At 60.9% G+C, this 25,733-nt stretch overlaps 1 long non-coding RNA gene across 1 annotated transcript in view; it reads right to left on the reverse strand.

Annotated features, from left to right (window-relative positions):
• LOC117653471 overlaps positions 1–25,733 on the reverse strand; it is a 79,125-nt gene that overhangs the window by 8,539 nt on the left and 44,853 nt on the right. The window contains exon 2 of the long non-coding RNA XR_004588235.1: positions 2,901–2,974. This is a non-coding gene — a long non-coding RNA (uncharacterized LOC117653471). The remainder of the gene's footprint in view (positions 1–2,900; positions 2,975–25,733) is intronic.

The following is a 25,733-nucleotide window of genomic DNA, read 5'->3' on the forward strand; positions in this document are numbered from 1 at the left end:
CAAGTAAATCGACAAGGCGGGGGCGCGCCCGGGCGGGGCGGCAAGGGAAAGTTCGGCGCGCCGAGTGTGGCTCCGATATGCCGAATCGATTGAGACGCGCCGTTCCGCGCACTCAAGGAGAAATGACGGGGCTGCTTAAAGGGCGAGCGGGCGCGCCGAGCCAGTCTCAAATTCCGCGCAGTCTGCGGAGCACTGTGGAGCTAGCCACCCGAGCCAGCGCGCTGGAGGAGTGTGTGCGGTCCTCTTTCAAGCCTGCAACCGGGGCGGCAGTGGGCGGCAGCGGGCGGCAGCCGCGCTCAAAGCGAGGCTCACGGCGATAAGTGCCCGGGCCGCCGACACCGATAAACCACGTGGTGAACCGAAGCGGTCTGGTCTAACGGCCGCACGGTTAGCCCCGCCAGTGACGGAGTGACGGAGGGGCGGGGTGCGTCAAAGCAGCGGCGGCCCGTGTTTTCTAGAGGAGGTGGCGAGGCACCGGCCAACGCCGGCCCCCGGCGCCCAAGTGGCTTCAGTTTGACTGAGTACCGCCGGGAGGAGATATCGGCCCCAACTTGCCACCAGTTCACGTTGAACAACAACTAGCACTCAGTCGGGCCGGGCCCGGCACATCTGCTCGGGGGACCACGCCCTCCACCCCGCGCTAGCTCTGCCATTACTGTAGCGTGCGGTCAGCGGTTGCCCACGGCTTCCCGACTGACCATCCCACTGCCGAAGCGGAGGTTGCGCGAGAGAAAGAGATCCAGTGGCTACACTGCACGGCCTTTCAGAAAAACTGCAGCAGGGTAAGCGTGGCAGGGGCGAAAAAAGAAATAGGGCGGGAGTGGCAGTCGAAACAGCAGCGCAATTTACAGACCGTCCCCGTGTTTGCCGATGGTGATGAAGCCCCGGATTGTCACGGCCCCCCGGCCAGCCAGTTTCACCACTTTGCAGATTGTTCCGCACCTGGACGACCCGACCGGACCAGACTGCGGGCCGAGGCCGGCGAGGCCGGCGAGGCTGCCGTGCAATCAGAGGAAACACAAACACTCTGCAACAAACTAGACGGCTTTCGTTCGGGGGCTTTACTTGCCGAGGTGGCGGTCACGCCAGTGTATGCTTTATTGGGGCCGCGGCCGACCGGCAGGGAGGGGCCGTCAAATAGGGGCTGCCTCTCTAATCGACGGGCCGGGCCGTCGGCCGGGCCTTCGACCGGGCTGGCCGGCCCAGGATGGACGTAATCCGGCCACTAAAGATTTAAGGGTGGGGTTTATTCGCAAACTGGGACAAGGCGGATTGCCTCCACAAACTGGCGCGTGCTTTTTTTGGCGTTGCCGCAGCGGATCGACGGCTATAAGGGAGGTAGGGTTCAAGGAACGCTCCGACACCTGGCTCAGGGGCTGCAGCAGTCCAAATATGGCATTTGTTTCATGTATTCAGGCAGTTGACCAACGCAAGGGCCACCGCGGTAGTGAGCCGGTGCGCACAACACTGAGACTGTGTCAGTCACAGAACAAGACCGCTTTGGTTCGCGATAGAGTTTGTGCGGCACGCATTGTGTTCGCGCCCCAAACGTATGTATTTTGCGGCCCTTCGCTCATGCGTGCGCTGAGCAATTCGAACGGGCTGTATGTGTGTGTGTTAGCATATCGGACTAAACAGTGGTGGTGGCTGTCAGTGCCCGTCATATTCCGCTCCCCTCCACAGACCTCATCTCCCCAGGGCCCAGGGCCGTGCCTACCTCCCCCTGCTTCCCACCTGGTGTCTGACGCACAGAGCTCTACGTACACGGAGGGATTAATGGAGTGGCTGGAACTTATGAATTATGCACGCCATTTCAACGTCGGAAGGGATTCGGCCAGGCCGTCCGGGCGCGGCTCGCTTTCAAGTTTAGTCAGCGCGATGACGGGAATTAGAAAGAGGGTGGCGCCCACCCCGGAGCGGCCGAGTGGAAGCCACCCCGCCCTGTTCATCGACAGACATCAACGTGCAGAAATGCCGGAAGCACAGCATCCACGTCCGCGGCGGGATAATGTAGTCAGCCGGAAAGGCAAGTCTGCGGGTCGCGCCACGCATGTCTCTAGCAATCGAGCACGGCCAAATTTCATCAAGGAAGCAATGTGCAATATTGAAAATATTCCCGTCTTCGCCCAGGGATGTTGTGCTGACCGAACCGGAAACGCCTTTGCCAAGGCGGCCATACCCTGCCGCCTCCAATAAACAAACACGCGCAGCGCACGCCACGGCCCTCGGGCCGCGCCGACCTCGCGCGGGCAAAGAACGCGTCGCGCGGGTTATGCTAATGGACAAGTTGTGCGCGTGTTCGGTCGATCTGTCTCTCTTCCGCCCTCGCGGGACAACCCGCGGGCGCGACAGAGACAGAGCGGCAAAAGCACTGTTCGGAATCCGCAAGCTGGCGTGCGGGCGCCGCGTTTCTGGGAAGTGAGTTCCTGGCCGTCGCGTCCCTCCGCGCGGGGCGGCGGCGGCGGCAGCGCCTCCCCACGCAGTACACGTCGTTCATGTCGGTCAATGGGGCAATCGGTGGCGTGCCGCAGGCGTGCCGCACGGTGCTGCGTGGTCGTGCCTTGGCCGTCACCGCGGCGCCTCGCGTGCACGGCCGTAACGAGGGGTGGGGCCAAAATAACGGGCAATGCGGCCGTAATTCGCGACCGCCACACACTTCCGCTTCTTTATTTGCGAGGCGTCGCCGCGCCGCTGCGTCGCCGCCCCGCCCCAAAGGACACGCCGGGGATCCCGCATTCTGGCCGCAACGACGTGTGGGCCGTAAAGGCCCGCCGTATACCGCCGCTAAAGACCTCCGTAAAGAGAAAGGTGGGACAGGCGTCTTGTGAGCCGTTTTAATCGGAACGCCTGCGTGTTTGCAGTTTTTAGAATAAAATTTAGGCAAAAAGCATCATTTTTACCTCACTTTGGTCTTGTAGCTCTCGCGTGTCCTTGCTTTGATTGTCTTGTCACAATGGTCCACAACGTCACCCTCCTGCAAGCAAAAAGGGAACGGAAAATTACAACCTGACCTTGTTGTGGCAGGCGCCATAAACACGTTTGCAGTCCAGAGCACAATTTCACAATCTGACTTTGAACCAACCATTCTTCGAGCGCCTTTTCTCATAGTGCACCGCCCAGAGGCAGACCGAGCAGATTAGTTTTCGAGCCTTTGGCGCGTGGAGTTGACTGCGTGACAGGTCCACTTGCGGCTGAACGGCGTGAGACATTTCCAATTCCTTTCCCAACCTTCTCTTCCTCTAAATATTTCACCCCATTTTCTCCCAGTGCGGACAGCCCCGACCGCAGCGAGGCCGCATCCAGGCCGCAGCCCGGCGGCCCTTGGGTGGGCTTGGGTGGCCCCTGGCACAGCTGTCTTTGATATGCCGTTCCATTTCTTTCTCGCATTTGCCGGCCGAGGGCTTTCGAGCCCAGCCCGGCCTTGCTCCGGCGTGGCCCGGCCTAGCGCAGTCCCTCAAGACGGCTATTGATTACCGGTTGAAGGCGCCGCTCTGCCCGCCTAGCGCGGCCCAGCGCCACTGCCTTCGCCGTGCAGCCACGAAACGACCCTCGTCCTGTCATAGGAAGCATTTACCCGAAATTGCGGAAACCAGAGAGATGTCGCGGCCAGAGCACCAATCCCGGGCCGCCACTTTGGCCGCCCCGGCCGGGCGGCGCCGCCTTGCACCGCCTTGGGCGCACCGCTGGAAAAATAGTGAGCTTTATCTGAACGTAGCAGCTTTACCTCGGCATCGGCGGCCCGGGCCCACAAATTTGTTTACCCGTGGTGAAGAGAAAACGAGAGCTGAACAAAGGACTAAAAAGGAGGCTGTGGCGCAGCACGCGCCCATTTTTCCTTTTCTCCGCATCCGCCTTATCGTGAAATCGCCGTAAACGGGCCTGGCTTATTTTCGCGTCCACTGCCGGCAGTGACCCAAAGACAAGCCCTCCTTGTCAGCCTACAACGAGTCTCAATGTTTCTCCCTCTCCCAGGTCGTGACCCCGCGGCCAGGCTCGACTTGCCGTGCCATGATGACAGGCCTGCTCAGCTCGTCTGCGCCCCTCCCCCGGTACTTGGTCACGTTATAGACGCATAAATCCGAGCCGCACATTTCCAGCGTGGTTTACGCCTGCCTTGTCTGCAGCCTTGGGACCGCGAACAACGCCGTCATGTGTGGCATGGCAAACACACTGGCCGACCGCTGCACCCGCAGCATTTTAATCGCATATTTTCAGTGGTCGAGGAACTCCGCATTCAGAAAGTCTCCAAGTCTGCTGTAAGACTGCGGGGGCAGACGCTTTTGGTAGGAGGCGAGGGCAGAACTACTGCAGGCATATTTGGTCGGCCCTTCACGCAGTCTCCCTCAGACCTCTTGTTTGCGTTGCTCGCATAAACCCGGAAAAAGATGAGCAGATGAAGGAAGAATGTCACCGTGCGGACAGATGGGACGAAAGAGGGGACGATAAAGTCAAGAGCAGCCGCCCCCTCGTACTTGTCCCTTGCGTTGTATCCCCGAGTTTCATGGTCGTGTTTCATTCGTCTGGATGTGCAAGCTGCCAAGGTTAGGGCAGGCGGCACTTGACCTCCTACACGCTGCAGGCATCCTGCCGGCGCTTTACTATCTTCGGGCGGCGCATCAGACGCGAAGCACGGCACGGCTGAATCTGCACATCCTCCCGAAGGGCTTATAAAGCTACTGCGTGCCTCGTACGGTACTGAATATGTCCTACACAGCTGTTTTTACGACACTGTTACAGAAACACGCAATACCAGTTTCACAAATATACACATATTTCCGAGTTGAAAGACATTTTTGCCTAGTCAGGCTTAAGCGGTTTAAAAATTAAACATCTTTCGCCTGCATGAAGACTGACACGCCTATCTGGCTGCAGCGCGGGGCACATGTTCGAGACAATCGTCAAAGAGGGGGCGTGGCCCGTTGATTTACGTCTTGTGCTGCAGGCCGGCGCAGCTGTCGGCCCTCGTTACCGTGCCAGCCAAAGCGTATGCAAATTCTCCGCGAATGAGGCAAAAAGACTGCGTCACTCTGACGAGCTCGCCCTTTTTTAGCGACAAAAATACAGACAAGCACCGCGCGTAGGGTCAGTGCACAACGCACCGTGTGTTAACGTGATAAAAACTCCAACAAGTTTCAGCGACAGATGCCTGAGATACTTTGAAGTGCTGCTACGCGCACCCTTTTAAACGGTATTATGTCACAAGCAGTTTGTACCCCGGAGCGACACAAGCATTCCTGAGCTACAGCACAATATGAAAGTTTAGCCCCCTAAACAGCGCATGCCTTCGTGTGCAGGACGTACGTGCCAATACCCGGCAATGAGACTTTCGGTCCCTGGGGCATATCGCGATGACTAGCCTCCCCTACCTATGCCGCTCTAGCCTGCCGGGCTGGCACGGCCCCTTCTTTCACCCCTCCGGGGAGCCGACCCCCCCAGACCCAAGGGCTTATGATGCTGAATGTTATGAGTCCCTCGGCGTCCGCCTCAAGGGATCCACCCCATCGCTCAAACTCTCTCTCGCCGAGCCCGACCACGCCCCGAAGCGCCCCCTCCCCTCCACGTAGAGAGCGAGCGAAACGCCACGTCCAGTTCCTTTCGGGAGATGAAGTCCAGCAGGGGTCACCAGGTCCAGTCTTCTGCTTTTGAAAAACATTCAGGCCTTGAGGTACCCCCCTTGTGATTCATGGTGAAAGGGCGCTTTCTTCGACAGCAACTATTTTACTGATATTGTTTCAAACTTTTCACTATCATAGTGTACCCCACAACGCCATCTTGTTTCAACGCTCTTAAGACGGACACGCCCTTAGGGCTCAAACTTTGTTTTAACGATCGCGCCGCCTCAAACTACCGATGTCTATGATGAACGGACCTCCCGAGCCCAGACTAACGACAACAATTATTACTGAAAATGGCACGCAAAGTTCTGCAAACTCCAATTATGATTCGACGGTGTTCTGTACACCTTACGGTAGGTACGGAAGGCGGAAACAAATGGTGAAATTCCAACTAACGTGCATCTACGTTACTACGCAGTGGCACATCTCAAAAGATATTCTTACCAGAAACAATAAGTGATGTAGCAAATGACTGACTGGCCAGCAAAAGACGTTTTTCCGAGTATGTATGAGTTTTTTCACATAGCAGCCGGATTCCACGCAAAAAAAACACCACTGTTCTGCAAAGCTCAGAGAACGGGGCACCCTCCTCGCAACCAGTGAAGTCATTGTAGCACGTCACTTACTATTAATTTAGGTACTTTTTATTCCTATTTTACTTTGTTCGAAAGGGACTGCTCTTGTAGATTCAGTGCTCTTTCTAGTGGTAGAACAGACATCACGCGACGGCATCGTGGCGGCTGCTGGCGGCTGTGGCTCGGGCGTCAATTGCCGGACAAAGCCGAAGGCAGACCGGATGGGTCGAGGACAAGCCTGGCGACGCCCAAGTCGCCGTGGCGTCGAGCCGCTCCAAAGCGAGGGCTGAGCCCGGCCAGTGCCATGAATCATGAGACGGCCCACTCAATCATGGGCAAGGCCGCACACACACAGAGTGAAAATCAGGGGGAAGAGATTAATCGACGTGCCACCGTGCGTCCCGGCGGCTAGGCGGCTCGGCCCGGCGTCCTCCATCCTGACGGACCACCCCGAACAAATAAAGCTTGTAAACGCGCTGCACACCAATAATGGTCGCCTGCGTGAAAAATAGAGAGGCGGGCGTGCCTGTCAGAGAGGAACGTGGCACGGGAAAATCAGAGCGCTGCGTCGCACAACTCACCCAACTTTAAGGCGTCGGCTAATGCTCGAGCCAAGTCGCTCGCAACAGGTGCTCGCCGAAGGCGCTGCATTCTGAGCGTAGCGCAAGAAGATTTTGATTACACGGACAAATAAGCCAGAGTGAAGAAGAAAGACGTATCTCGTATCCTCACGCCGCTAAACACAAATAATCCAAAAAGTGAGGCCTTAATCAGAGAACTTGTAACGCCTAACAACCATGTTGGCTTAGCCGACGTGTACGTTTTTCACACTTGACGCGATGATTTTAAAACGAAATCTAGGCTGAGTAACTACACTTAAGCTGGTTTTGGGGGTTGGTTCATCGGCATCAGCGACACAATAAAACCAGTTTGCTGCTAAGAAGGCTTTGAAGTCCATGCGCACAGAGGGCGTCCAGATCAATTCAACTGTTTTAATTGTTCCGGCTGGGGGTCCAATTCCTTCCGGCTCGAGACAACAGGCCGGGCCAAAGACATCGTGCAGTCACTACTAGTTGAGCACCCCGAGCTTCTTCCCCGCTTCAGCTCAGATAGTCCCCCTGATTAAAATAAGACCACGCCCTGCGAACAAGCCGTGAGAGGATTAACTCCAGAGGCCGTCCCCCCAAATCCGACGCGATGAAACTTCCTCTGGAGAACCGAGCGTCCTGTCTAGTTTAGGGCCGCCTGGGTAAATGTAGTACAGCCAACCTCAACACCCTCGACCTGGCAGAGAGTCTGCGATGCCAGACTAGTTTGAAATCAGCTATTTTGGAACCAAAAAATTACAAAAGAATCGAAGTTGTTGCTCCTGAAAATATTGAAATGCTCATTATTTGCTCCGGGGGTTCCCATAAGAACAACTCTTTTTCACGATGTTTTATAAACCTGTCTCGACTGGGGGCGCTAAGGCCCACCCGATAAGCCGACTTCGCATTTCTAGTCCGTTGATTCTAATTCGAACACAATACAGCGAGAAATGATAACGGGAGCAAAACGGGGCCTAAACATGTGCTGCCGGCAACGTGTCCGTGACCTGTGCAGGTGGCTAGCAGTGTACCTACAGCGCTTGCCATAATCTGGTGCAGGTGTGTGCGGTGAGGCGCGCTCCGCCGCACCGCGCCAATGGCGGACTAATCTCCACATTGGCGAATTCATCGCGGCCGCACAAAAGGACGACGTCACCTTTTTGCGCCACTTGCCATGAATGGGCGCGAATGTTGAATGGCATGCCGGGCGGGCCGCCGAGCCGGGACGGACACCACGCCATAAAGGCGGCCAAATGAAAGCAAATGAGGCGCGTGTCGTCGCGTGAGCAAGGCGCGGCCTGTAAGGACAGCGCGGATAGATGGGGCGGCTGCTGGCGGCGGACGGGGCCGGGGTGGGGAATCCCGGGTCTCAGGCCGGGCTAGCTGTCCACAACACCTGGTCATTTGTTGGGCGTTGGGAAAACGGGGAGGTGGGGATCAGGGGGGCTCTGCCTGGGACGCTAGCTGGGCCCTCGCCCACAGTCCCGCGGGGCTGCGGCGCCCGCATCAAGAAAACCGGCAAACAATATGACAAAAAGATAGAGCTCGGTACCACCGCATACGGGCCGACCTACCCAGTCCCTTCTCCAACATGGAGACAGCTGCCAGCAGGGGGCGATGAGGCGAGGGGGCGAAGGAGTCCCTCATGCCCCACCCTCGCGCCGCAAGGGCAGAAAAATTGCGCGAAAGAAACACGTAGCGAAATAAAGCGAGGGGCCGGGATTGCGTCATCGCTTTCATTGACGCCGTGCGTGGCTCCGCGCGCCCCGCGTGCTGCGCGTGCGGCCCGCGGGCACGGAGGGGTGACGTGCCGGTCCATCGCGGCGCCCCGCGGCGGCCGGGGAAGAGTGGCAAGTGAGTGGCACGGCCAGATTATTGGAAAGGGGAAATGGGGGAAAACGAGCAAAGAGGAAAAGATCGCATCGGGCACTCCGCGCCGCCAGAAAATGGAGAACGAGTCACACGAAACGCGCAAGGCATGCGGAATGTGGGGCGCGGGGGCGACACGGTGGCAGCGCGCTTGCGGCCCTGCCGCGCAAGCTGAGATCTAAAATACATGGTTGGTTTTAGAAGCGACTTTCAAGAGTTTAATTAGATATTTTGGACGGCCGCAGGAAGCTTCCTGTCCTGTTGTCCTTACGGCAGTGCACCCGCCCCAATCCGGTTTGGGCTGCGGGAGAGACTCGTACAAGTGTCCCTGAGCCGCGCTGGCCGCGCTCCGAGATCCGCAGTGGAAGTGCGCGCCGAAGCGCCGACTCCGGGCCGACCCTTTTATCCCCAACGCACCGCATCCCGAGCAAACTTTTTGATGGCGTAGTGCAGTAGTGCAGAAGGAGAGCGAGGGGGCGTGGCGGGGCGTGGCCAGGGCGGCGCTCCGCTCGTAAAGACAAATTTACAGCAAGTACACTGCGAGCGAAACAAAAGCAAGCCGTTCACATCGGCCTGGAGTAGCACACTCGGACGAGTAAATAGCCTTCGCAAACAGTGGCGCGTCGTGCCGGGGCGAGGCAGGGCAAGGGCCGAGAGGGGCCCAGGTGAAAGGATGGAGACAAAGTAAAGGCATTCGCGCGGCCCTGCCCCGGCCCCATCCCGTCAATCGGCGTGCAGGCCTCATTCATTGTTAAGGCCCGGCAGCAGCCCCAGGGTCCAGGCGAGGGTCCACGTGGACCATCGGAGAGAGTTACATCCGGTTTACCAAGGTCACTCGTGATTCCCTTGTACCTTACCACAAACTTATTTCCTCCAACTCATCGTTTATTTTGTCCGGAAAAAAACTCAAATTTTGTTAATCTTTTCAAAACAGTTTATTTAACAGCGGTTTTCAATGACACCGGGCCCTAGCGGGGCTGCTAGGAGTTCAGCTCTGCGTCGTGCTGGTGGTAATGTACCCGGACTACCTTTCATCCGGCCGCTTCGCTTCATTCTCTCCCTGCGGCTCACATCCAGCGACGCTCTTTGATCTCGCCCTCTTGCGCCCGGCCCCCCGGCCCCTAGAAATCTCAAATCCCTCCCTTTGCGCCCTCCTCAAAAAAAAGGACGCCCTTTTCTTTACACGTTATTCTTGTATTTTTTTCTTCTCTCTTTCTCTTTCTTTCCCTTTAACGACTCTTGTCCTTTTGCTTTGGTAGACCGGAGTACACTGCAGCTGTTTACCGCGGGGGAGCAGTCCCCGGCTTCGGCTTTGAGTCGCACGGTGAGCATGCGGACACCTCTCGGCAGAGGCCACGGCAAGCGCCAATCTTGTCCCGGCGTCCTGGGGGCAGATTGTCTTCTCCAATCGGCAACGTGTTGATTTTGACGGGCAGTGGCAGGTGCCGTTGGTGACACCTGGCACCGCCAGCCAAACTGGTTTCCGGGCCGAGGCTTGTGGCGGTGGCGCGGCGGCCGTGGTGTTTCTCTTGCGGCGGTGGCGGGCATCGCGTGTTGGCCGCCATCTATCACCAGCCTCCGCCCAGAGTGCCCACACTGCGGGCAGGACGCGTAGAATGCCCTGCGAGGCGAGGGCTGGCGGGGCTGGCGGGGCCGGCGAGGTGCCCCTCCCAGGGAGTGACCGCAGCAGGCCGGCCGGGGCGTGGACCGGGCTGGGGCGACTACAAAGCCCATTGTGCCGCAGACACTTGGGCCCGAGTGCCCACACGGCACAAGTATCGACAGTGGCGCTGCTGAGTGCGGCGCCGCGCGGCGCCGCGGAGTTGGGGAACAAAAATCAATTTCCCGTATCTTCCCCCGCGCCCCGTTTAGTGTTTCCGCCAGCTTCTTTTGCCACCCTTCCATCGGCAAACTGCGCAACTTTTCGGGCGGCGGGCTGGCGGGCTGGCGTCTGTCGCGTCAAACAGCTGTAAACTTGCGGAGGCTGCGCCTTGTTCGTTGGGCCGGCCGGGGCGGCCCGGGCGAGGGGCGGGCGGAGAGGTGCTGCAAGACGGCCGCTCTGGCCGTCCCGTTGATGGCCGCGCCTACATCCAGGTCACTCACTCAGCGGCAGCCGACGCCTCCTCAATCAACAGATGAACACGCCACGATTAGAGCCAGGAAGCGGCGGCCAGACTGGGCCAGCACGGCCTGGCAACATCATTCATAGTGCGCCCCGACACCAAGCCCTGCTGACCACTTTGTTTACTTACTGCCAATTTTAGGAGAATAAAGAACGGAGAGGCGAGACTTGGCCGGCAAATCGGCTTTCCGTCTGCATTCCTGTGGCGCCGGCTGCCGCTGGAAACACTTGCCAATATTCTAAATGTGCCGACATGGCACCGCCAACGACGAAGGTCGCGCCCCTTTCCACCTGCACCCTCCCAGCCCCGCCCGCCCGTCAGATTGCAGGCAGCTTTGCTTATTTACAGGCTAATCTAGTTGCTCGCTCGAGGCGGCTCGGGGGTAAGGATGGCCCAACCTGCCTGGTCCCGCCCGGCGACCGCCAAGCGGGGCGGAAGGCACAATTCGGAAAGTTTAATTTCCAGGACTTAAACTGTCACCCCGACCCTGCGGCCTGCGGCCTGCGGGCACAGACTCGAGCAGGTCAGGGAGCCGCGGTGCCCCGTCCCCGCCCCTCCTCGCCCCGCGGGCCCGGGCCGTGGCAGGCGCGGTGAGGCACTACCATGACTCCGGCGGGCTGCTCCGTCTCGCTGTCTGGCTCGCGACGCGTCCCGAGGGCCGCGAGGGGGACATCGCGGCGAAGCACCGCCCGGAATCAGTCTGCGAGCTTTGAGAGCTCTGCGAGGGAGCGGCCGCTTCCAAACCGTACGTGCCGCAGTCGTCCGATCAGAAAACAAACATTTCCCCTGGCCTCTGCTTCCGGCGCACGCGCGGAAAATTACAATTGCCAACTGAATAGATCTTGCACCGAACAATGAAAACGTGTTCAATTTGGCCGTCTGCCAATATGAGCTGGCAGCAGCGCGGGGCAGCGCGGGCCACGGAAATATTTAATGAGAGGTCCGCACAATGGTCAATACTGATTATTCCCAGTCCCTTTGTGAAGTGCGGCCCGCTGGCCCACTGGTCCGCCGGTCCGCTCCCCCCGTCCTTGGTTCCAGCCAGGATCCAGCCAGGATCCAGCCAGGTTCCCGAACCGCCAGTGAACCACCGCAACCAGGGCGGACAGGGCGGCCGGAAGCGGGCCGGGGCGAATCAAGACGTCGTGGTCGTCGCCGCCGTATCGACCCGGCATCGCGAGTGCGCCGAGGAGGCCGACGAGGAGGCCGACGAGGGCCCTCCGAACATTTCGGCGAATGTACACGAGGCGCTGGAAACAGTCCACTCGTTGATTCTTTTGTATCGCCGCGCACAAAAGCGCCAAGTGGCCCATTACAGCAACCGCCGGGGCCCGGCCGCCACCGCGCCGCCGTTTGTCAAATCGCACGCCCTCTCTCTCACCAACAGAGTGACAGACAGACGGACAGACACCACCACACTTGTCGCCGCCCTCAACCTAGAGAGACCAACACCACCCACCTACGCGTGGGGCGGCCGGGCGGCCAGGCGGCCAGCGGACGGCCGGGCTGGGGAAAGGCGGTTGGGCGCCGCACGCACGCACGCGGGGAGGGGCGGGGCGAGAAGCCTCACGTCCCGGCCACGCAGTGGAGAACCCCTGCTGGGCCCGGCACAGCCCGGCACGGCACGGACGAGTGAACTTAAATAGTGGCCACGTCCCGGACGTGAGTCAATAGCACACGGCGTGTAGCACACGGCTGCACTCTGCCACAAAGCGCGGGCAGATTCCGAACATCGCCGTCCCTCTCGCACTTGTACGGCATCCCATGGGGGTGGGAGAGAGACACTGCGGGGAGTCAGCAGCGCCGCCCTGTGACACTCGCAGATCACGAAATGTGGGTCACGCACTCGGCCGCGCCGCGACGCTGCGGCGCCGCCTCCCACCCCTCGCGCGGACGCACTTCCCCGCCGCGGCTTTCTCCGCCAGAAAGGAAAGAAAATCACGAAATAAGGGAAATCACGGGCCGTGGAGTCGGCCTTGGGGTCGCGTTGCCAGGCGTTGCGAGGCGGTGCCGCGCGCTGCCACACTGCGAGGTGGAGCTAGGCGGCCTCGCAACCAGACGGCAGCGCCAGTGCGCCTGAGGCGCCGTTCGAAAAGCACCCAGGCTGCTTGCCACGTTAAGAGATGACTTTTAGCATCAAGGAAAGGAAAACCTTCAGATCAGTTAAAAATATTCAAGACTCTCCTCAAGTGCCGAGAAAAGCAACGAATTAAGACCGAATTTTTTGCCGAGAGAGCCTGTAAGCGACTCGCGAGTAAACAAAAGCAGGCTTCCGGAACTGCCATTAAAAACGTAACGCGGAAGCAAGGTGAGCTACCTCCTTCTTATTCCGAGCGATCCGACATATCTTATTCATAGCCCGCCGGAGCCGCAAAGTGGGGAAAGCAGTTCAGCTTGTCTGCAGCGAGGCGAGGCGGCGGGGCGGCGAGGCGCGCTTCGGGGAAAACAGTGCGTGGGGGAACTGTCAATCGGGACGAGGCGCGAGCGGCGCGAGGCGGCGAAGCGTCTATCTATGCATGCATTCGTCACCCCGCCCGGGCCCCGTGGCCCTTTGGACAGACGGCTCTGAACGCCTTATCGCACTGTAAGTGTGTGTGTGTGTGTGTGAGCGCGCCCGGTCCGTGGGACGAGCTTACCGCCCTCCTCCGCGCAGCGTGAGGCGGCCCCGCGAGTGGCTGAGGAGGCGGCGCGCTGATAGTGGTGGTAAACCCAAACCCGCCGTAATGCTTCCCAAACTTTTCGTTTCGTTCGGGGAGCGCGCCCATCCCTCCGGCGAGCCGCACGCGTCGACGCGTTAGTCGAACAGCGCGGCGAGCACGTCCTCTTTACTCTGTACAAGGAACGGGGAAGCTGAGCCTGCTCCAGCAACAAGGAAAAGAGCGGGAAATGGAAGGAGTCGGTACAGCCGCCCGGCAGGTAGGCCAGCCCGGACGCGTGGCGCACCGCAGCGCGGGGTGTTGCCTACGCCGCCGGTGGCAGGGGCTCCAGGCTCCAGGAAGCGTCGCCACTGGAGGCTCACGGCACACTAATCGTCGGGCGGGCAGGCGGGCAGGCTGGAAGCGAGCCAACTCGGCCGCAATCGGAACCAGCCATCAGCGCGCTGCCGCGTCGCTCGGGCCTGCAGGTGGCGAAGGGCCCCGTGGTGGCGGAGGGCCCACCGGCCAGGGCACCGGGGGGCTCAACAGGTCGGCGGGGCCGTGCCAAGGGCTGCCGTCCAGCAGCACGACCACGACAGCCACGCCAGGGCTGTGCAGGTGGCGTGGCCCGCACCGACGGTAGTGTCGACACAATGAAGGGATCATGGGGCCGAAAGCAGGCGGCAGCCGGGAGGCGTGCTGGAGGCTGCCTGGAGGCACGCGCGGAGACACGGCGGCGTTTGCACAGGAAGCCCCACGAAAGCGAAGAAGACCCACATCGCGCTGCGGGCACGGAGGCAGGTAATCCGGTGCCGAGGGGAGACACTGAACGTCCCAGGTGAGAAGAAGAAGAAAAGGCAGGTCAAGGCCTCTCTCTCTCTCTCTCTCTCTCTCTCTCTCTCTCTCTCTCGACTTCCGCGATCCAGCAGCTTTCTCTCTCCTCTCCTTACTCTTCCTCGACCCTCCGCCCTCCGCGATCCGCCTTTAGCGCCTCCAGTATTGCCATCGACCTGCGCCCCGACAGGCGCGATACCGTGGCGGTCTTTGCCCCCCCCGAAGCAAGGGTGCTGAAAAATCACGCTTGCCCGGCATGGGCTAGTGAAACTAGGGCAGACGAAATTTTCTCAGGTTGCGCAAAGATTCCTTTGACAAACCCAAGTTTGCTCGAGAACCGCAAGTGCGCTCGGGCGGCGAAGGCAGGGCCACGCCGAAGTCGAAGCACCGGGAATTCGCGCGCCGCATAAACAAAACGCTTTACCCTAAACAGCCTAAGGGTGCAAATTGAGCTCGCTCGCTCGCAAAATAACGTTTGCCACCCTTTAAAGCCAAAAACCGCAAACGGCCTCATTGTCCCACGTTTAGTCAAAACCTTGAGCCACTGCAAATTCTCTGGCTTGCAACACGCTCGACAATTTGCGCGCAGCGCGGGGCTTAATACCATTCCCATCGGGCGCTTTAAATTAAAATACCTGAGAACCCCCTGGACCCTGACCCCCATACCCCCGAGGCAACCCCATGCCGGTTGTGCGGGGGCCTGAAGTGGCCCCCGTTTGCCCCCTAGGACGGCGGCCAGATCCGCGCCGGCCACCGCGGGCCCCCGCTGACGCCTCTGGCTTGCGGGGAAGGGCCCCCGGGATGCGGGGGCGGGCCAAGTATCGTCACAAAGCGGGCCAAGTTTGCGTCGAGATATGCACGGTGCGCCAGGCGGCGAGGCAGGCCGGGTGCCGCCGACCCAGACCCGCAGCCCCGCGCCCAGGGACCTTCAGCGGCAACTGGCGGGCCGCACCACCGGCAGGGCACGGGCGCAGCCGTATCGGGAAAGGCGGAGGCGGCCGAGGCGGTCAGCAGGCAGAGCCGACAACGCCATCATTGCCCTCGAAGATCATCTCTGGGCCCCGCGACCAGCGTAGGGAAAACGGCGCCTTTCCGCAGCGCGGCAAATGCCTACCGCCGGGCGCTAGGATCCATTCTTCGGGGAAACCCCTCGGCGGCCCGTCCGCTGGGGCCGCGCGCCGCACTGAGATGCGGGCCATAACACACACGTCGGGACGACGTCGGACGACGCACCCTGCGCCAACCGTGCCGACGGTGCCAACACATCCACACGGGCTGATGACTTCAAAGAAGAGGGACGCTCGCACGCACACGCCTACACTATGCAAGCCGCGGCGGGCACGCGGCCCATGCGGGCTACCCAAGTGAGCACACTGGGACCGCGACGCCGCGGAGGCACCTCCACAGAGCTACGCACCAGTGTCGCGTTTCGCTTCAGTCAGGACCCCGAAAGGAGAGTAATTTCACCGCGAAAAACCGTTCCGATTCCATATTGCTGTCCTTGTCTGGCGAGTCCCCCGCCGCTGCCACCGCGCAATATTGAAATGGCGCAATATGGCGGTTAATGCTTTCTCTCTCCTCTCTCCCTTTCTTTCCAATCATGTAGAGTGCATTCGCGGCCGACGCGGGGGGCGCCCCCGGCCGTCAAACCGGCTGCAGCGGTGTCGCAGCGAGGTGAGCAGCCAGTGTGTGAGTGAGAGGGACGAGTTGTCTCTTTGTTTCGGGGATCGCAGCCATCACGTCGAACAACACGCCCTTTGCGTTGGCCCGGCCCGGCAGCCCGGCCCCGGCAGCCTGGCTCACCAGACGTCCAAGTTGTGCGGCACGAAACACGCATCGCAGCAACTCGTCCGCGGAGACGGGCCTGGCCGCGTCCTTCCGGTGCACGGCCAGGCTAGGCTGCCCGGCGAGTCGGCCAGCCCTGGGACCCGAGACGCCCGGCCCTTTGGGGGACTCACTCGCGTTGGACGGCGAGAGGGACGGCACGGCACGCCACCGCATGCCACCGCGCGGGGGGCGTTTAGCCCTCCATTCCGACTTCGGTCTCGAGGAGCTCGAAAGGCGGAGAGGAAAGGAGAGAGGCCGGGAAAATGCACACAATACGGCCGGGCACGTTGATGGCAGCGCGAAGAGTGCTTCACAGCGCGAGGCACACAAACTCCGTCCTATCGGCTTCCGGCTTTCCGGAAGACCAGCGGAGCAGCCAGCCAGCCAGGCAGGCAGCCAGCCAGCCGGCCAGCCAGCACGAGGAGAACAGGGCCGGCAGAGCGGAGCCGCCGCAGCACCATGTTAGAGATGCCCACCCCACACTGCCGCCGCTGCCGCCAACTTGACGCGAGCTTCGTTCCGGCCCGCAAATTTGATTCCCAGCAGTCCGCCCGGATTCGGAAGCAAGTGGAAGCAAGCGGCAGGCCGTCGGCAGCGCGGGCTGGACGCCAGCCTCGCCAGCCACGCATTACCATTCGCATTGTCCGCCCAGCGCGCCGTCTCTCTCGCACGCGTGGGTGCGAGGGGGACAGAGCGACGAGAGAAATGTCCGGAATGGGACGGCTGCTGGCTCGGCGGGCTGCTCAGCCCGGAGGATCACTGTCTAAGCGGATGAGTGGCGAATTGCGCCACCGCCTTTTATTGTTTCAAATAAGGAGTGGCGACGAGGCGGCGGGGGCGGCGGGGGCGGCACTGGGGGCGGGTTTTATCAGTCAGAAACCGCAAGCAGCCGCCGTGCCTCCCACCACCGCCGCCTAAATCCGCCCAACGTGCCAGATGAGACTGCGCAGTCAAGGTAAAACCATTCTGTTATTTTTCGGCGCGCTCGGCTGCCCCCGCACGGCGCGGCTCTTGGGCGAACCCACCCACGCTCTTCCTCTCTGCCTCTCTCCCACACGCACGCACCTAGCCCACGGTCAATGAATGTTGTAATCCCAGCGCCCTGCGGCCTCCGGTTCACCCTAATGCTCTGACCGCCCTGGCCGCCCTGGCCGCCCCGGCCGCGGGTCTCTCCCCGTCTCTCTCGCTACTGTACACGCCTCGCGGCCGCACGCAACGAACGGCAAACCGAAGGTACACCACCGGGCTATAAAACCCGGCCCGAGCTGGAACGAGAAAACAAACAGGGACCGCCCATAAAAAAGGGAGAAAAGGAGAGAAAAAGTAAGATTTTAAGTTTTAGAGATTGTTTTTGATTGAAGATGTACACCAAGATTAGCGCAGCTCGATAGGGCTTCCGTTTTGAGAACGCTCACGCGACAATGCTGCTTCAAGGGCCGTGCGCTCAATCGTTTTTCCGTCGCCGTCCCTCTCTCGCACTCACGGGGCGCGGCGTGCGGGTGCGAGAGAGACAGAGCGACGAAAGCAGCCTGCACGCACGCGGGGCACGCGGACGAGGGTCGCGGTGCACTGCCATGGCGTGACTGGCCGCTGTCGCGCGGCATCCCTATCAGTTTCGGGGAATCGGCCGTTACTCATTCCGAAATATCGGAAACGAGGCGAGCGTGTGCTGCCGTGCCGGCCTTGCCGTCGACCCGTTTACAGACACGCCCTCGTCAATTAGAGGGCCAGTCGCCTTTCTCGGGCTTTCTTCATGCTTTCCTCGGGCTTTCCTCGGGCTTTCCTCGTGCTTAGGCTTTCCTCCGGCTTTCCTCAGGCTTCCCTCGGGTTATCCTCGGGCTATCCTCGATCCCAAGGGTCGATGAGGTGCTATATTTTAGACCGACTGACCAATCCCACCGCCACACACGCACGCGTTCGCACACATACACACACACATACGCACACAAACACACGCACAACGCGAGCCGTCCGCTCCGCGGTCCGACTCGGCCACCTGTGGCGTTGGACCTGCGGCGGGCTGCGCCTGCTCCACGCACTTGGCAGTCGGAGTCGGCTTCGCCAGTTCACGGTGCTCCCTGCCAGGCAAACAGCAGGCCGACCGGGACCGGGAAACACGGGGACAGGGGAAGTAAGACCCGCGTCAAAACCAGCCTGAGCGGCGGTCTCTCTCTCGCACTCTCGGGCCCGCCGGCGCGGGTGCGAGGGAGACACACCGACGGGAGCGCGGAACAAGCCTGCAGGCTGGACATTAATCCCGCAGCGGTCAGGTACAGCGGCCGTGGAAAAACGGCAAGGAGTGTTTTGTCGAGCACCTCGCGCGTCGTGCCGGGATGACAAATGAAGGGGATCAGGCTGTCCGGGGAGGGGGGGGGGGACGCGACGACCATCAGGGGAATCAGGTGATTTACGGCCCGCCCACGCTTCTTGCCGCCCCCTGCAGGGCCCTGCAGGCTCGGCGGGAGGTCGCTCTTTTTCGCACCCACGCGGCACACCCCACGAGTGCGAGAGAGAGGGAGAGAGCGACCTCGCGCCGCCTTGCGCACCGCCTTGCGCGCCGCCTTGCGCGCCGCCTTGCGCACCGCCTTGCGCACCGCCTTGCGCACCGCCTTGCGCGCCGCCTTGCGCGCCGCCTTGCGCACCGCCTTGCGCACCGCCTTGCGCGCCGCCTTGCGCGCCGCCTTGCGCGCCGCCTTGCGCACCGCCTTGCGCACCGCCTTGCGCGCCGCCTTGCGCGCCGCCTTGCGCACCGCCTTGCGCACCGCCTTGCGCGCCGCCTTGCGCGCCGCCTTGCGCACCGCCTTGCGCACCGCCTTGCGCGCCGCCGCCCCCGTCGTCAAAGGAAGCCTGGCACACACAGCTGTGCATCGTCTTTAAACCGCACCGTGACGCCGCCGCCTCAAAGCAGACCGCGCTGCCGGGACTGCCGAGCACTGCCGAGCGATGCCGCTGGAGGGCGCGCTGCTGCCGCTGCCGGTAGTGCCGGCCACCCAAACACGAGCAATTATCGCAGTCAGCGAACAAGTTGGCCATCCCGCCGGGTTCGAGGTTCGAGGGACTTGGACTCCCAGACTCCCAGCGCTTCCATCCCGCCCTGGCGCTACGCCGGGCGTTACGCCTGGCGCTGCAAAACTAGCCAAATGGCAGCAGCGGCGGTAGCCTTGGCGGTAGCCGCGCTAGAGACAGTTTGCAGAGGCGCCTGCCTGCCTGGCGGGGCGTGGCGCGGCGTGCCGGAGACGAGCAGCGAACACACCCGAGGCGCCTTCCCGCCCCAAAGGGCCCCGCTGCCCCCTACAGGTTGGTGCAGGCGGCCCGGCACGCAAACCAACTTGTTCCGGGCCGCGGGGCTGGCCGTGGGGGTCGTCAAGACGGCCCGGCCGGGACTCTCGCGAGGAATCACTGCGACGCCTCCATGGACGGCGTCCGCTGCCATAGGGACTGCCTGTTTTTTGTTGGCACTTCCTGTCGGGGTGGCGCCTCCACTGGGCGAGGCTGCGGGCGCTGCGAACGCTGCGGGCGGTGGTCATCGCGGCCCCGACGGCCATCGACCACAACTTTATGATCCAGTCGGGTCGGCCCGTCGGTATGAGTACACCTCAAGGAACTGCCATCGCCCTACTCCACACCGCCTGGGGGGAGATAAAAAGATCGCGCCGGCGAAACGTCCGGCGGGGCGGCGGCCTGGGCGGCCTCGAAGAACCCGTTCAAACTTTCAAGAGGTGCGGTTGGAGGGCGGCCAACGGGCCAATGGGGCAGTGACACTGAGAACGCGCCAAAGTCTCGGCCCGCCGCGCGCACCACCAGAAGCAGGCTGGGCAGGGCGAAGCGCCGACAGGAATAACAATGCTAACGAGCTGGCTGCATGGACGCCCACACGCCCCGACAGCGCATCCATCCTCACCCAGCCCGCTCACCCCCGCCGCCCCCGTCGACCGCCACACAGTGGGCCAGAAGACCGGCGCCGGCGGCCAAACCTCTAGTCGCGTTTTGAGCCCCAGAGTCGGTAAATGGGACTCGAACCAGACGTGTGACCCCACCAATGCATTGCTCTCCGAACGAGGAATCCATTGGTGGGGTTACACGTCCGGTTCGAGCTCTGTTTAGAGACTCTGGAACACAAAACGCGTCTAGAGTTTTGGCTGCCGGCGCTGGTCTTTTGGTCCACAGTGCGCAACCGCAGAGCCGCGCCAAGCAACTCTCGAGACGACTTACCACACCACTGGTTAGCATTGTGGAGACGAGTTTCATATTTTACTTCGCTAGGTTCATTTCTTATTGAGGAAAAGTGAAATGGGTCGCAGCAATAACGTCTGAGGAATTTCATAAATGTTGCTCGCGTTCGGTCCCACGGGGCTGGGCTGCACTCGGAGCGGGGCAGGGCATCCCTTTGGGCGTCCCTTTGAGCATCCCGGCGTGTGCACCACGCGGACGGCCCACGGCACGGCACGGCACACGGCGCCGAGGTGAGGCCAAAGCATTTACATACAGTGGCGACGAAAGCAAAATATGGCGGCGCGCTTCGCCGCTTCGCCGCTTAACCGCTCTCCCGGCCGCGCGATATTTAAATTTATTCCTGATTCCGGCGGCGTTCCGGCGGCGTCCCGCAGCGCCGGTATTTACCTTCCCTTATATTCGGCCGGCTGCCGCGTGCTGCCGCGTACTGCCGCGCGCCGAAAAGGGAAAATAAAAACATACGGCCGGCCTTTTCCAAAAAAAAGGAAATAAATGTAGACCGGCACTATGAAGCGGCCGGGTTTACGGCGCGATAACCGAAGGGAACACGAGCGGCCTTGAAACAAGGCCGGGCCAACCGGCAACAAAAACAACAACAAAATGAAAAACGGGATGCGCGACGGCGTAAACAGACCTCTGGCTCTGGCGGAGTGCGGCGCGTCGTGTGTCACCCCGTCATCGCCATCCACCAACCTGCAGCAGACACATGCTCGGATTAGTCACAGTCGATTCGGTTGTCCGGTCCATCCGGCGGCCGCGCCAGGCCGCGCGTCCAGGCCAGCGGGCAGCCTAACGAAGCCCAGCGGGGCGCGGCGGGGCGCGGTGGGGTGCGGCGGGGCGCGGCGGGGCCCCGGCGACGCGTTCGCCCCGTTTAACTGGGGCGAGTAGTAGTTGGCGGCAAAATAAACAGCCGCTTCTTTGGGCGCGCGCGTGCGGGGTAATGCTGTAATGACACGCAGCCACCAGTCCGTATTTGCACCGAGACAACACGGCCTGGCTTAGAGAGCACCCCGACGGGCATCCGGGCACCCCGCCCCGAGGCTGCCCCGAGGCGGGGACAAGGCACACAGCGCAGTCCTCGCCGTCCACCCGCCTCGCGCGCCCACCATTGTCTTGTCGAAACGGAACACGCGCGGGGCTCGCCAGAAAGTGACACAAAAAACATGTCGCAAAGTGAGATAACGCGCACATCGTTGCCGACAGTATTGACAGCTGTTTCAACGGATGCTGGAACCTAAATATGGTAAAATTGGCCACATCGAATGAACCTGACCAGCTCGAGGACACCTAAAAGCGTTCTAAAGTGGTCTTCTGACCCACTGCGCGTTCCTTTGCCAGTGTGGGACGTGCTTCGCGGTCCCCGAGAAGAACAAAAATCTCATTCAACGAACGTTAATGAAAGCAGATGATCCATCGCGTTTCACAACTGCTGTGATAGCCGAGAGGTTAGAGACGTGGGATCGAGTTACCGCAGGCCGGCGTTCGAATACCAGCGTCACAAAAGTTTTTTCGACTTGCTATCCTAAGGGTGGTGGTTCGAGGCCATCCGATCGGAGCCGTGTGCAACAGACTCACATGCCGGAGGTTCGACTCCTAACAAATATTTCCATTTAATTTTACTGCCTCACCCAGTGCGGTTGAAACCCGTAAACGTGAGCCCACTCCGAGCATGGGACGTGGTGGTCCAGGGAGTAGAGGCGTCGGTTCCTAATACTAGGGTCGGCGGTTCGACTCCCCCAACTTCTTGCGAAATTTTGACCGGGTCGGTCGAGTCCTGTTGCGTCAAGAACCCACCTCACGCCGGTTCCCTCATCATGGGCCGTGGTGGCCGAGAGCGTAAAGTCGTGTGATCCCGATGGCGGGGTCCGGGGATCGAATCCCATCATCTCATTACATTTTTCGACCGCCTTCCTCCCAGTGCAACTCAAACCCGTCGTCCAACACGCTGCCAGACGTACAAGCGTGATAGCGTAGTGGTCAGAGTCACATTCACCTGGCCACTCCGCTGTGGGTGTCTAAAAAGCAATCCGCTTCGGCGGGTTGGCCTCGGCACTGGAGCGATGGAGTATTTGATCCATCAATCCAGACCATCCGGTGTGTGGTTGCGGGTGGTGCCTCCTTGACTCGTCGGGGAGGCGATGATAAGTCCTTTGAAGCTGGCCTAAAACGCTGTATGTTCGGTACGGGAGCGCCGGACAGTGGGGGTACCATGGGGTACACAACCAACCCTACGAAAACAAGAAGCTCCCACCAAACCTCTTCTCTGTCTGAGTCTCTCTCTGTCTCTCTGTCGTCTCACTCTACGTCCCGCCCCTCAAAGAGCTTCGTACTGGGTGCTCTCACCCAGCTGCCTGAGCTTTGGGGTCCTACTGGGTCCCCCGGCGAACGCTTGGGTCGCTGACGGGATTAACCCCAGGTACCTGATAGCACCGGTTCCCATCCCGAACACCGAAGTAAAGCAGGAGGCCTCCCCATTAAGACTGGGGAGGGGGTGTAGAGTTCAAATTTTTTTCTTTTCCCTTTCAAATTTCTCAGTCAATACTCGTTCGGTTTCCTTATACGGGGTAGTATGCGGGCTCATTCCAAAGATAGTAATTAAAATTGTGTATGAAACAGCCACACGCACCAGCCCGCCCCGGCAGCCAGCCCCTATTATATTGTTTAGGATACGCGCTTCGTTTCTGGACTCGAGAGTAAAAGCACGCTGACACCTTCATGTGCATAGTAGTTTTAAGTATGTTTCAAGTGTGAAGGTATCATCTGCTAAAAAGGGTAGATCAAACAACACGGCTTTACAGAACGACGACGACGACGAAGCGAGACGCGGGGCCGGCCTGTCACCACCCCGGCGGAGGAGGGCCGGTGACGGAAAGCGAGGCTAAGCGTCGCCCCGCTTATTTTCAGCTCGTGTCGCGCTCCTCGACAACACGGCCCCGCAATAAGGACCATCAATCAAACCGTCCGAATCAAACAAATATCCCCCTTCCCCCAAAGAGGAAAAAGGGGCTCGCTTGCAAGCTACAGTCAACTACATCACAAGTTCACAGAAAAACAAAAAAAAGTCGTAAACAAATGCAGCAGCAAAGCACAGGAGGCAGAATGTGGCCATGTGAGTAAGTACTCAAAATAATTACGTCCATAACAAGGCGAAACTTAGGTTTCTTTAAATGTTTTTTACAGATAACAGGCGTGCATAAAAGAAAAGAACCCCTTTTAACCACGCTGCGACGCGGAGCGTCAGTTCGCCGCGCCGCGTGAGGACCTGCCATGCAAGAGCAAGCGCAAAACGCAGGCGGGCACATCAGCCGACGGATACAGGACAGACAGACAAGGCAGGCAAGCGGGCAGACAGACAGGCCGACAGGCCAACACACGGTTGGCGGCGTTTCCATATTCATACGTGTGACTGACAAGATTTGGCCCCCGCTGCATACGGGCGGGGCGCGGCGAGGGCGCGGCAGGCGCGGCAGGCACGCGGCGGGCACGGCAGGGCTTCCTTCATTTCGCACAAACGACACTCAAGCAGCACTCATGCCGGCACACACAGAGGGGCTAACGCGCCGCCGCCGCCGCCGTGTGTGTCTTTGCCTCTAGTTTTGTTGTGTGTGTCTGTGTGTGTGGCATGCAAATTACAGTATTTGCCGAAACAGCCACTTGGCGCCGCCCCGCCCCGCCCCGCGACAATTGCCGCCCGCCAGGCCGCCAGCCGAGAGCGAAATTGGCGGCGGAAATTAATGCGATTCCCGATTTCGAGACGTTTAGTTGACTCTCTCCGCCTGGCTCTCTGCGGCCCGGCCCCACCCGGCCCGCGACCACTCTCCCTCCGCGCAGACAAGACAAAGAAGCTTCCGCGGCGCACCGCACCGCGGCGCGCTGCTGTCGCTGCTGTAGTACACCACCTGGAGAACTCAAACACGCGCCGCCAAGTTGGCCCAGGCCAGGCCGGGCCAGGCCACCCTGTCGGCACTTTGCGAGAGCCCCGCGCCACGCCCCGCGCCGCGCGCCGACCCCAGAAGGAATCGAGGGCGCTTTGACGCGCGCCCGCCAAGCGCCGCGCCGCACACATCAAACGTCACGAGGACGACGAGACGTCACGGCGACGTCGCCGCGCGTCGTCGAGTGGAGCGACGAGTGGCGGCAAAACGCGAAACGGCCGGAAATGGCCTCCATTTCCACGCCGTCAACGACTTGTCTGCCGGCAAGACGCGCCACGGTCCGCGTCGAGGACCGCGTCGAGGACCGCGTCGAGCACGGCGCGGGCCGCAGGTGCGATACCGCCGGCCGACGGCCCGGCTCGGCCTCGGGCCGCCAATGAAAACAAAGAGCTGCGCCCGGACGTAGAGCAGGCCGAGCAGGCCGCGCGGGCAGGGAGAGCTTCAATTGACCCCCTGCCGGCCCCCCTCGTATTGACACGAGGATGAGCGCAGCGCGGCCAGCAGCCAGCGAGGGGATCAATGGACATGCAGCGCGCCCCGCGTGAAATGGGAACCAAAGTGAGCCACGAAGGGCGCGCCGGGCGCGGTACACTGGCGGGGCGAAGGGGGCTGATTGGTGTGGCGCTGCCTTTGCCGCTGCCCTCCGCCACCTGCCTGCCGAGTTTCCCTCCGACATCCAATAATCTCGAAAGAAAACCGACAAGGTCGAAATTTTCAAGCGATCGTGCAAAAGAATAATTATGTGTTGACACGAACCATTAGCAGTGGCGTGCACGAAACAGCAGAGGATCTCTTTGCCAATCACCAGACTGTGCAAGATTTAAAAGCCCCGACGAGGAAGTCCGTACAAAAGCAAGCCGAGGGCTACACTGTGTCGGCATTCGCGTCCATTTCGAGATTCAATACAGCAAGGGCGCGACGGCGGCGCGCGCGGGAGGCAATCAAAAGCGACGTCTGGCCAGGGAAACAGCAGAATCGACTCGAGAAAGGGTCCCGGACAAAGGGAATCCTTACACTGGGCGCACGCAAGTCCCGTGGGCCGCGGGCCGTGCCGCTCGGCTACAGGCGGGGCGGGGCGGGGCGGGGCGGGGCGGGGCGGGGCCCCTCATTGCCAGAGTGGCGCAGTCAGCTGGCGTGCCCGCCCCGCCGCGCCCCGTTCAGGGTCGAGGACACACAAAGGCAGGCCGACACATGACCGCGAACACGCATCACCATAACACTGACCGCGTGACACCGCGTGACCGCGTGACTCACCGCACCAAAGCCATTCCTAGACTTTCGCCGTCTCATTCCGGAGGACCTCCTGCCTCTCTCTCTCTCTCTCTCCGTCCGGGAGGGGCGCGAGGGAGACGGGCCCAGCCGTCCAGCCAGGCCCGTGCCGATGGCAGCCCTCCGCAAAGCCACCCTTCACTCGACTTTACAGCCCCGTTATGAACAGCGACAGCGGCGCGTCGGCCCCAACCCGTGTTTGTCCGTGCGTCCGCCCGCCCGTGGCCCGC

Source organism: Thrips palmi, unplaced genomic scaffold (genome assembly GCF_012932325.1).
Source record: "Thrips palmi isolate BJ-2018 unplaced genomic scaffold, TpBJ-2018v1 HiC_scaffold_8, whole genome shotgun sequence".
NCBI classification, from domain to species: Eukaryota; Metazoa; Arthropoda; class Insecta; order Thysanoptera; family Thripidae; genus Thrips; species Thrips palmi.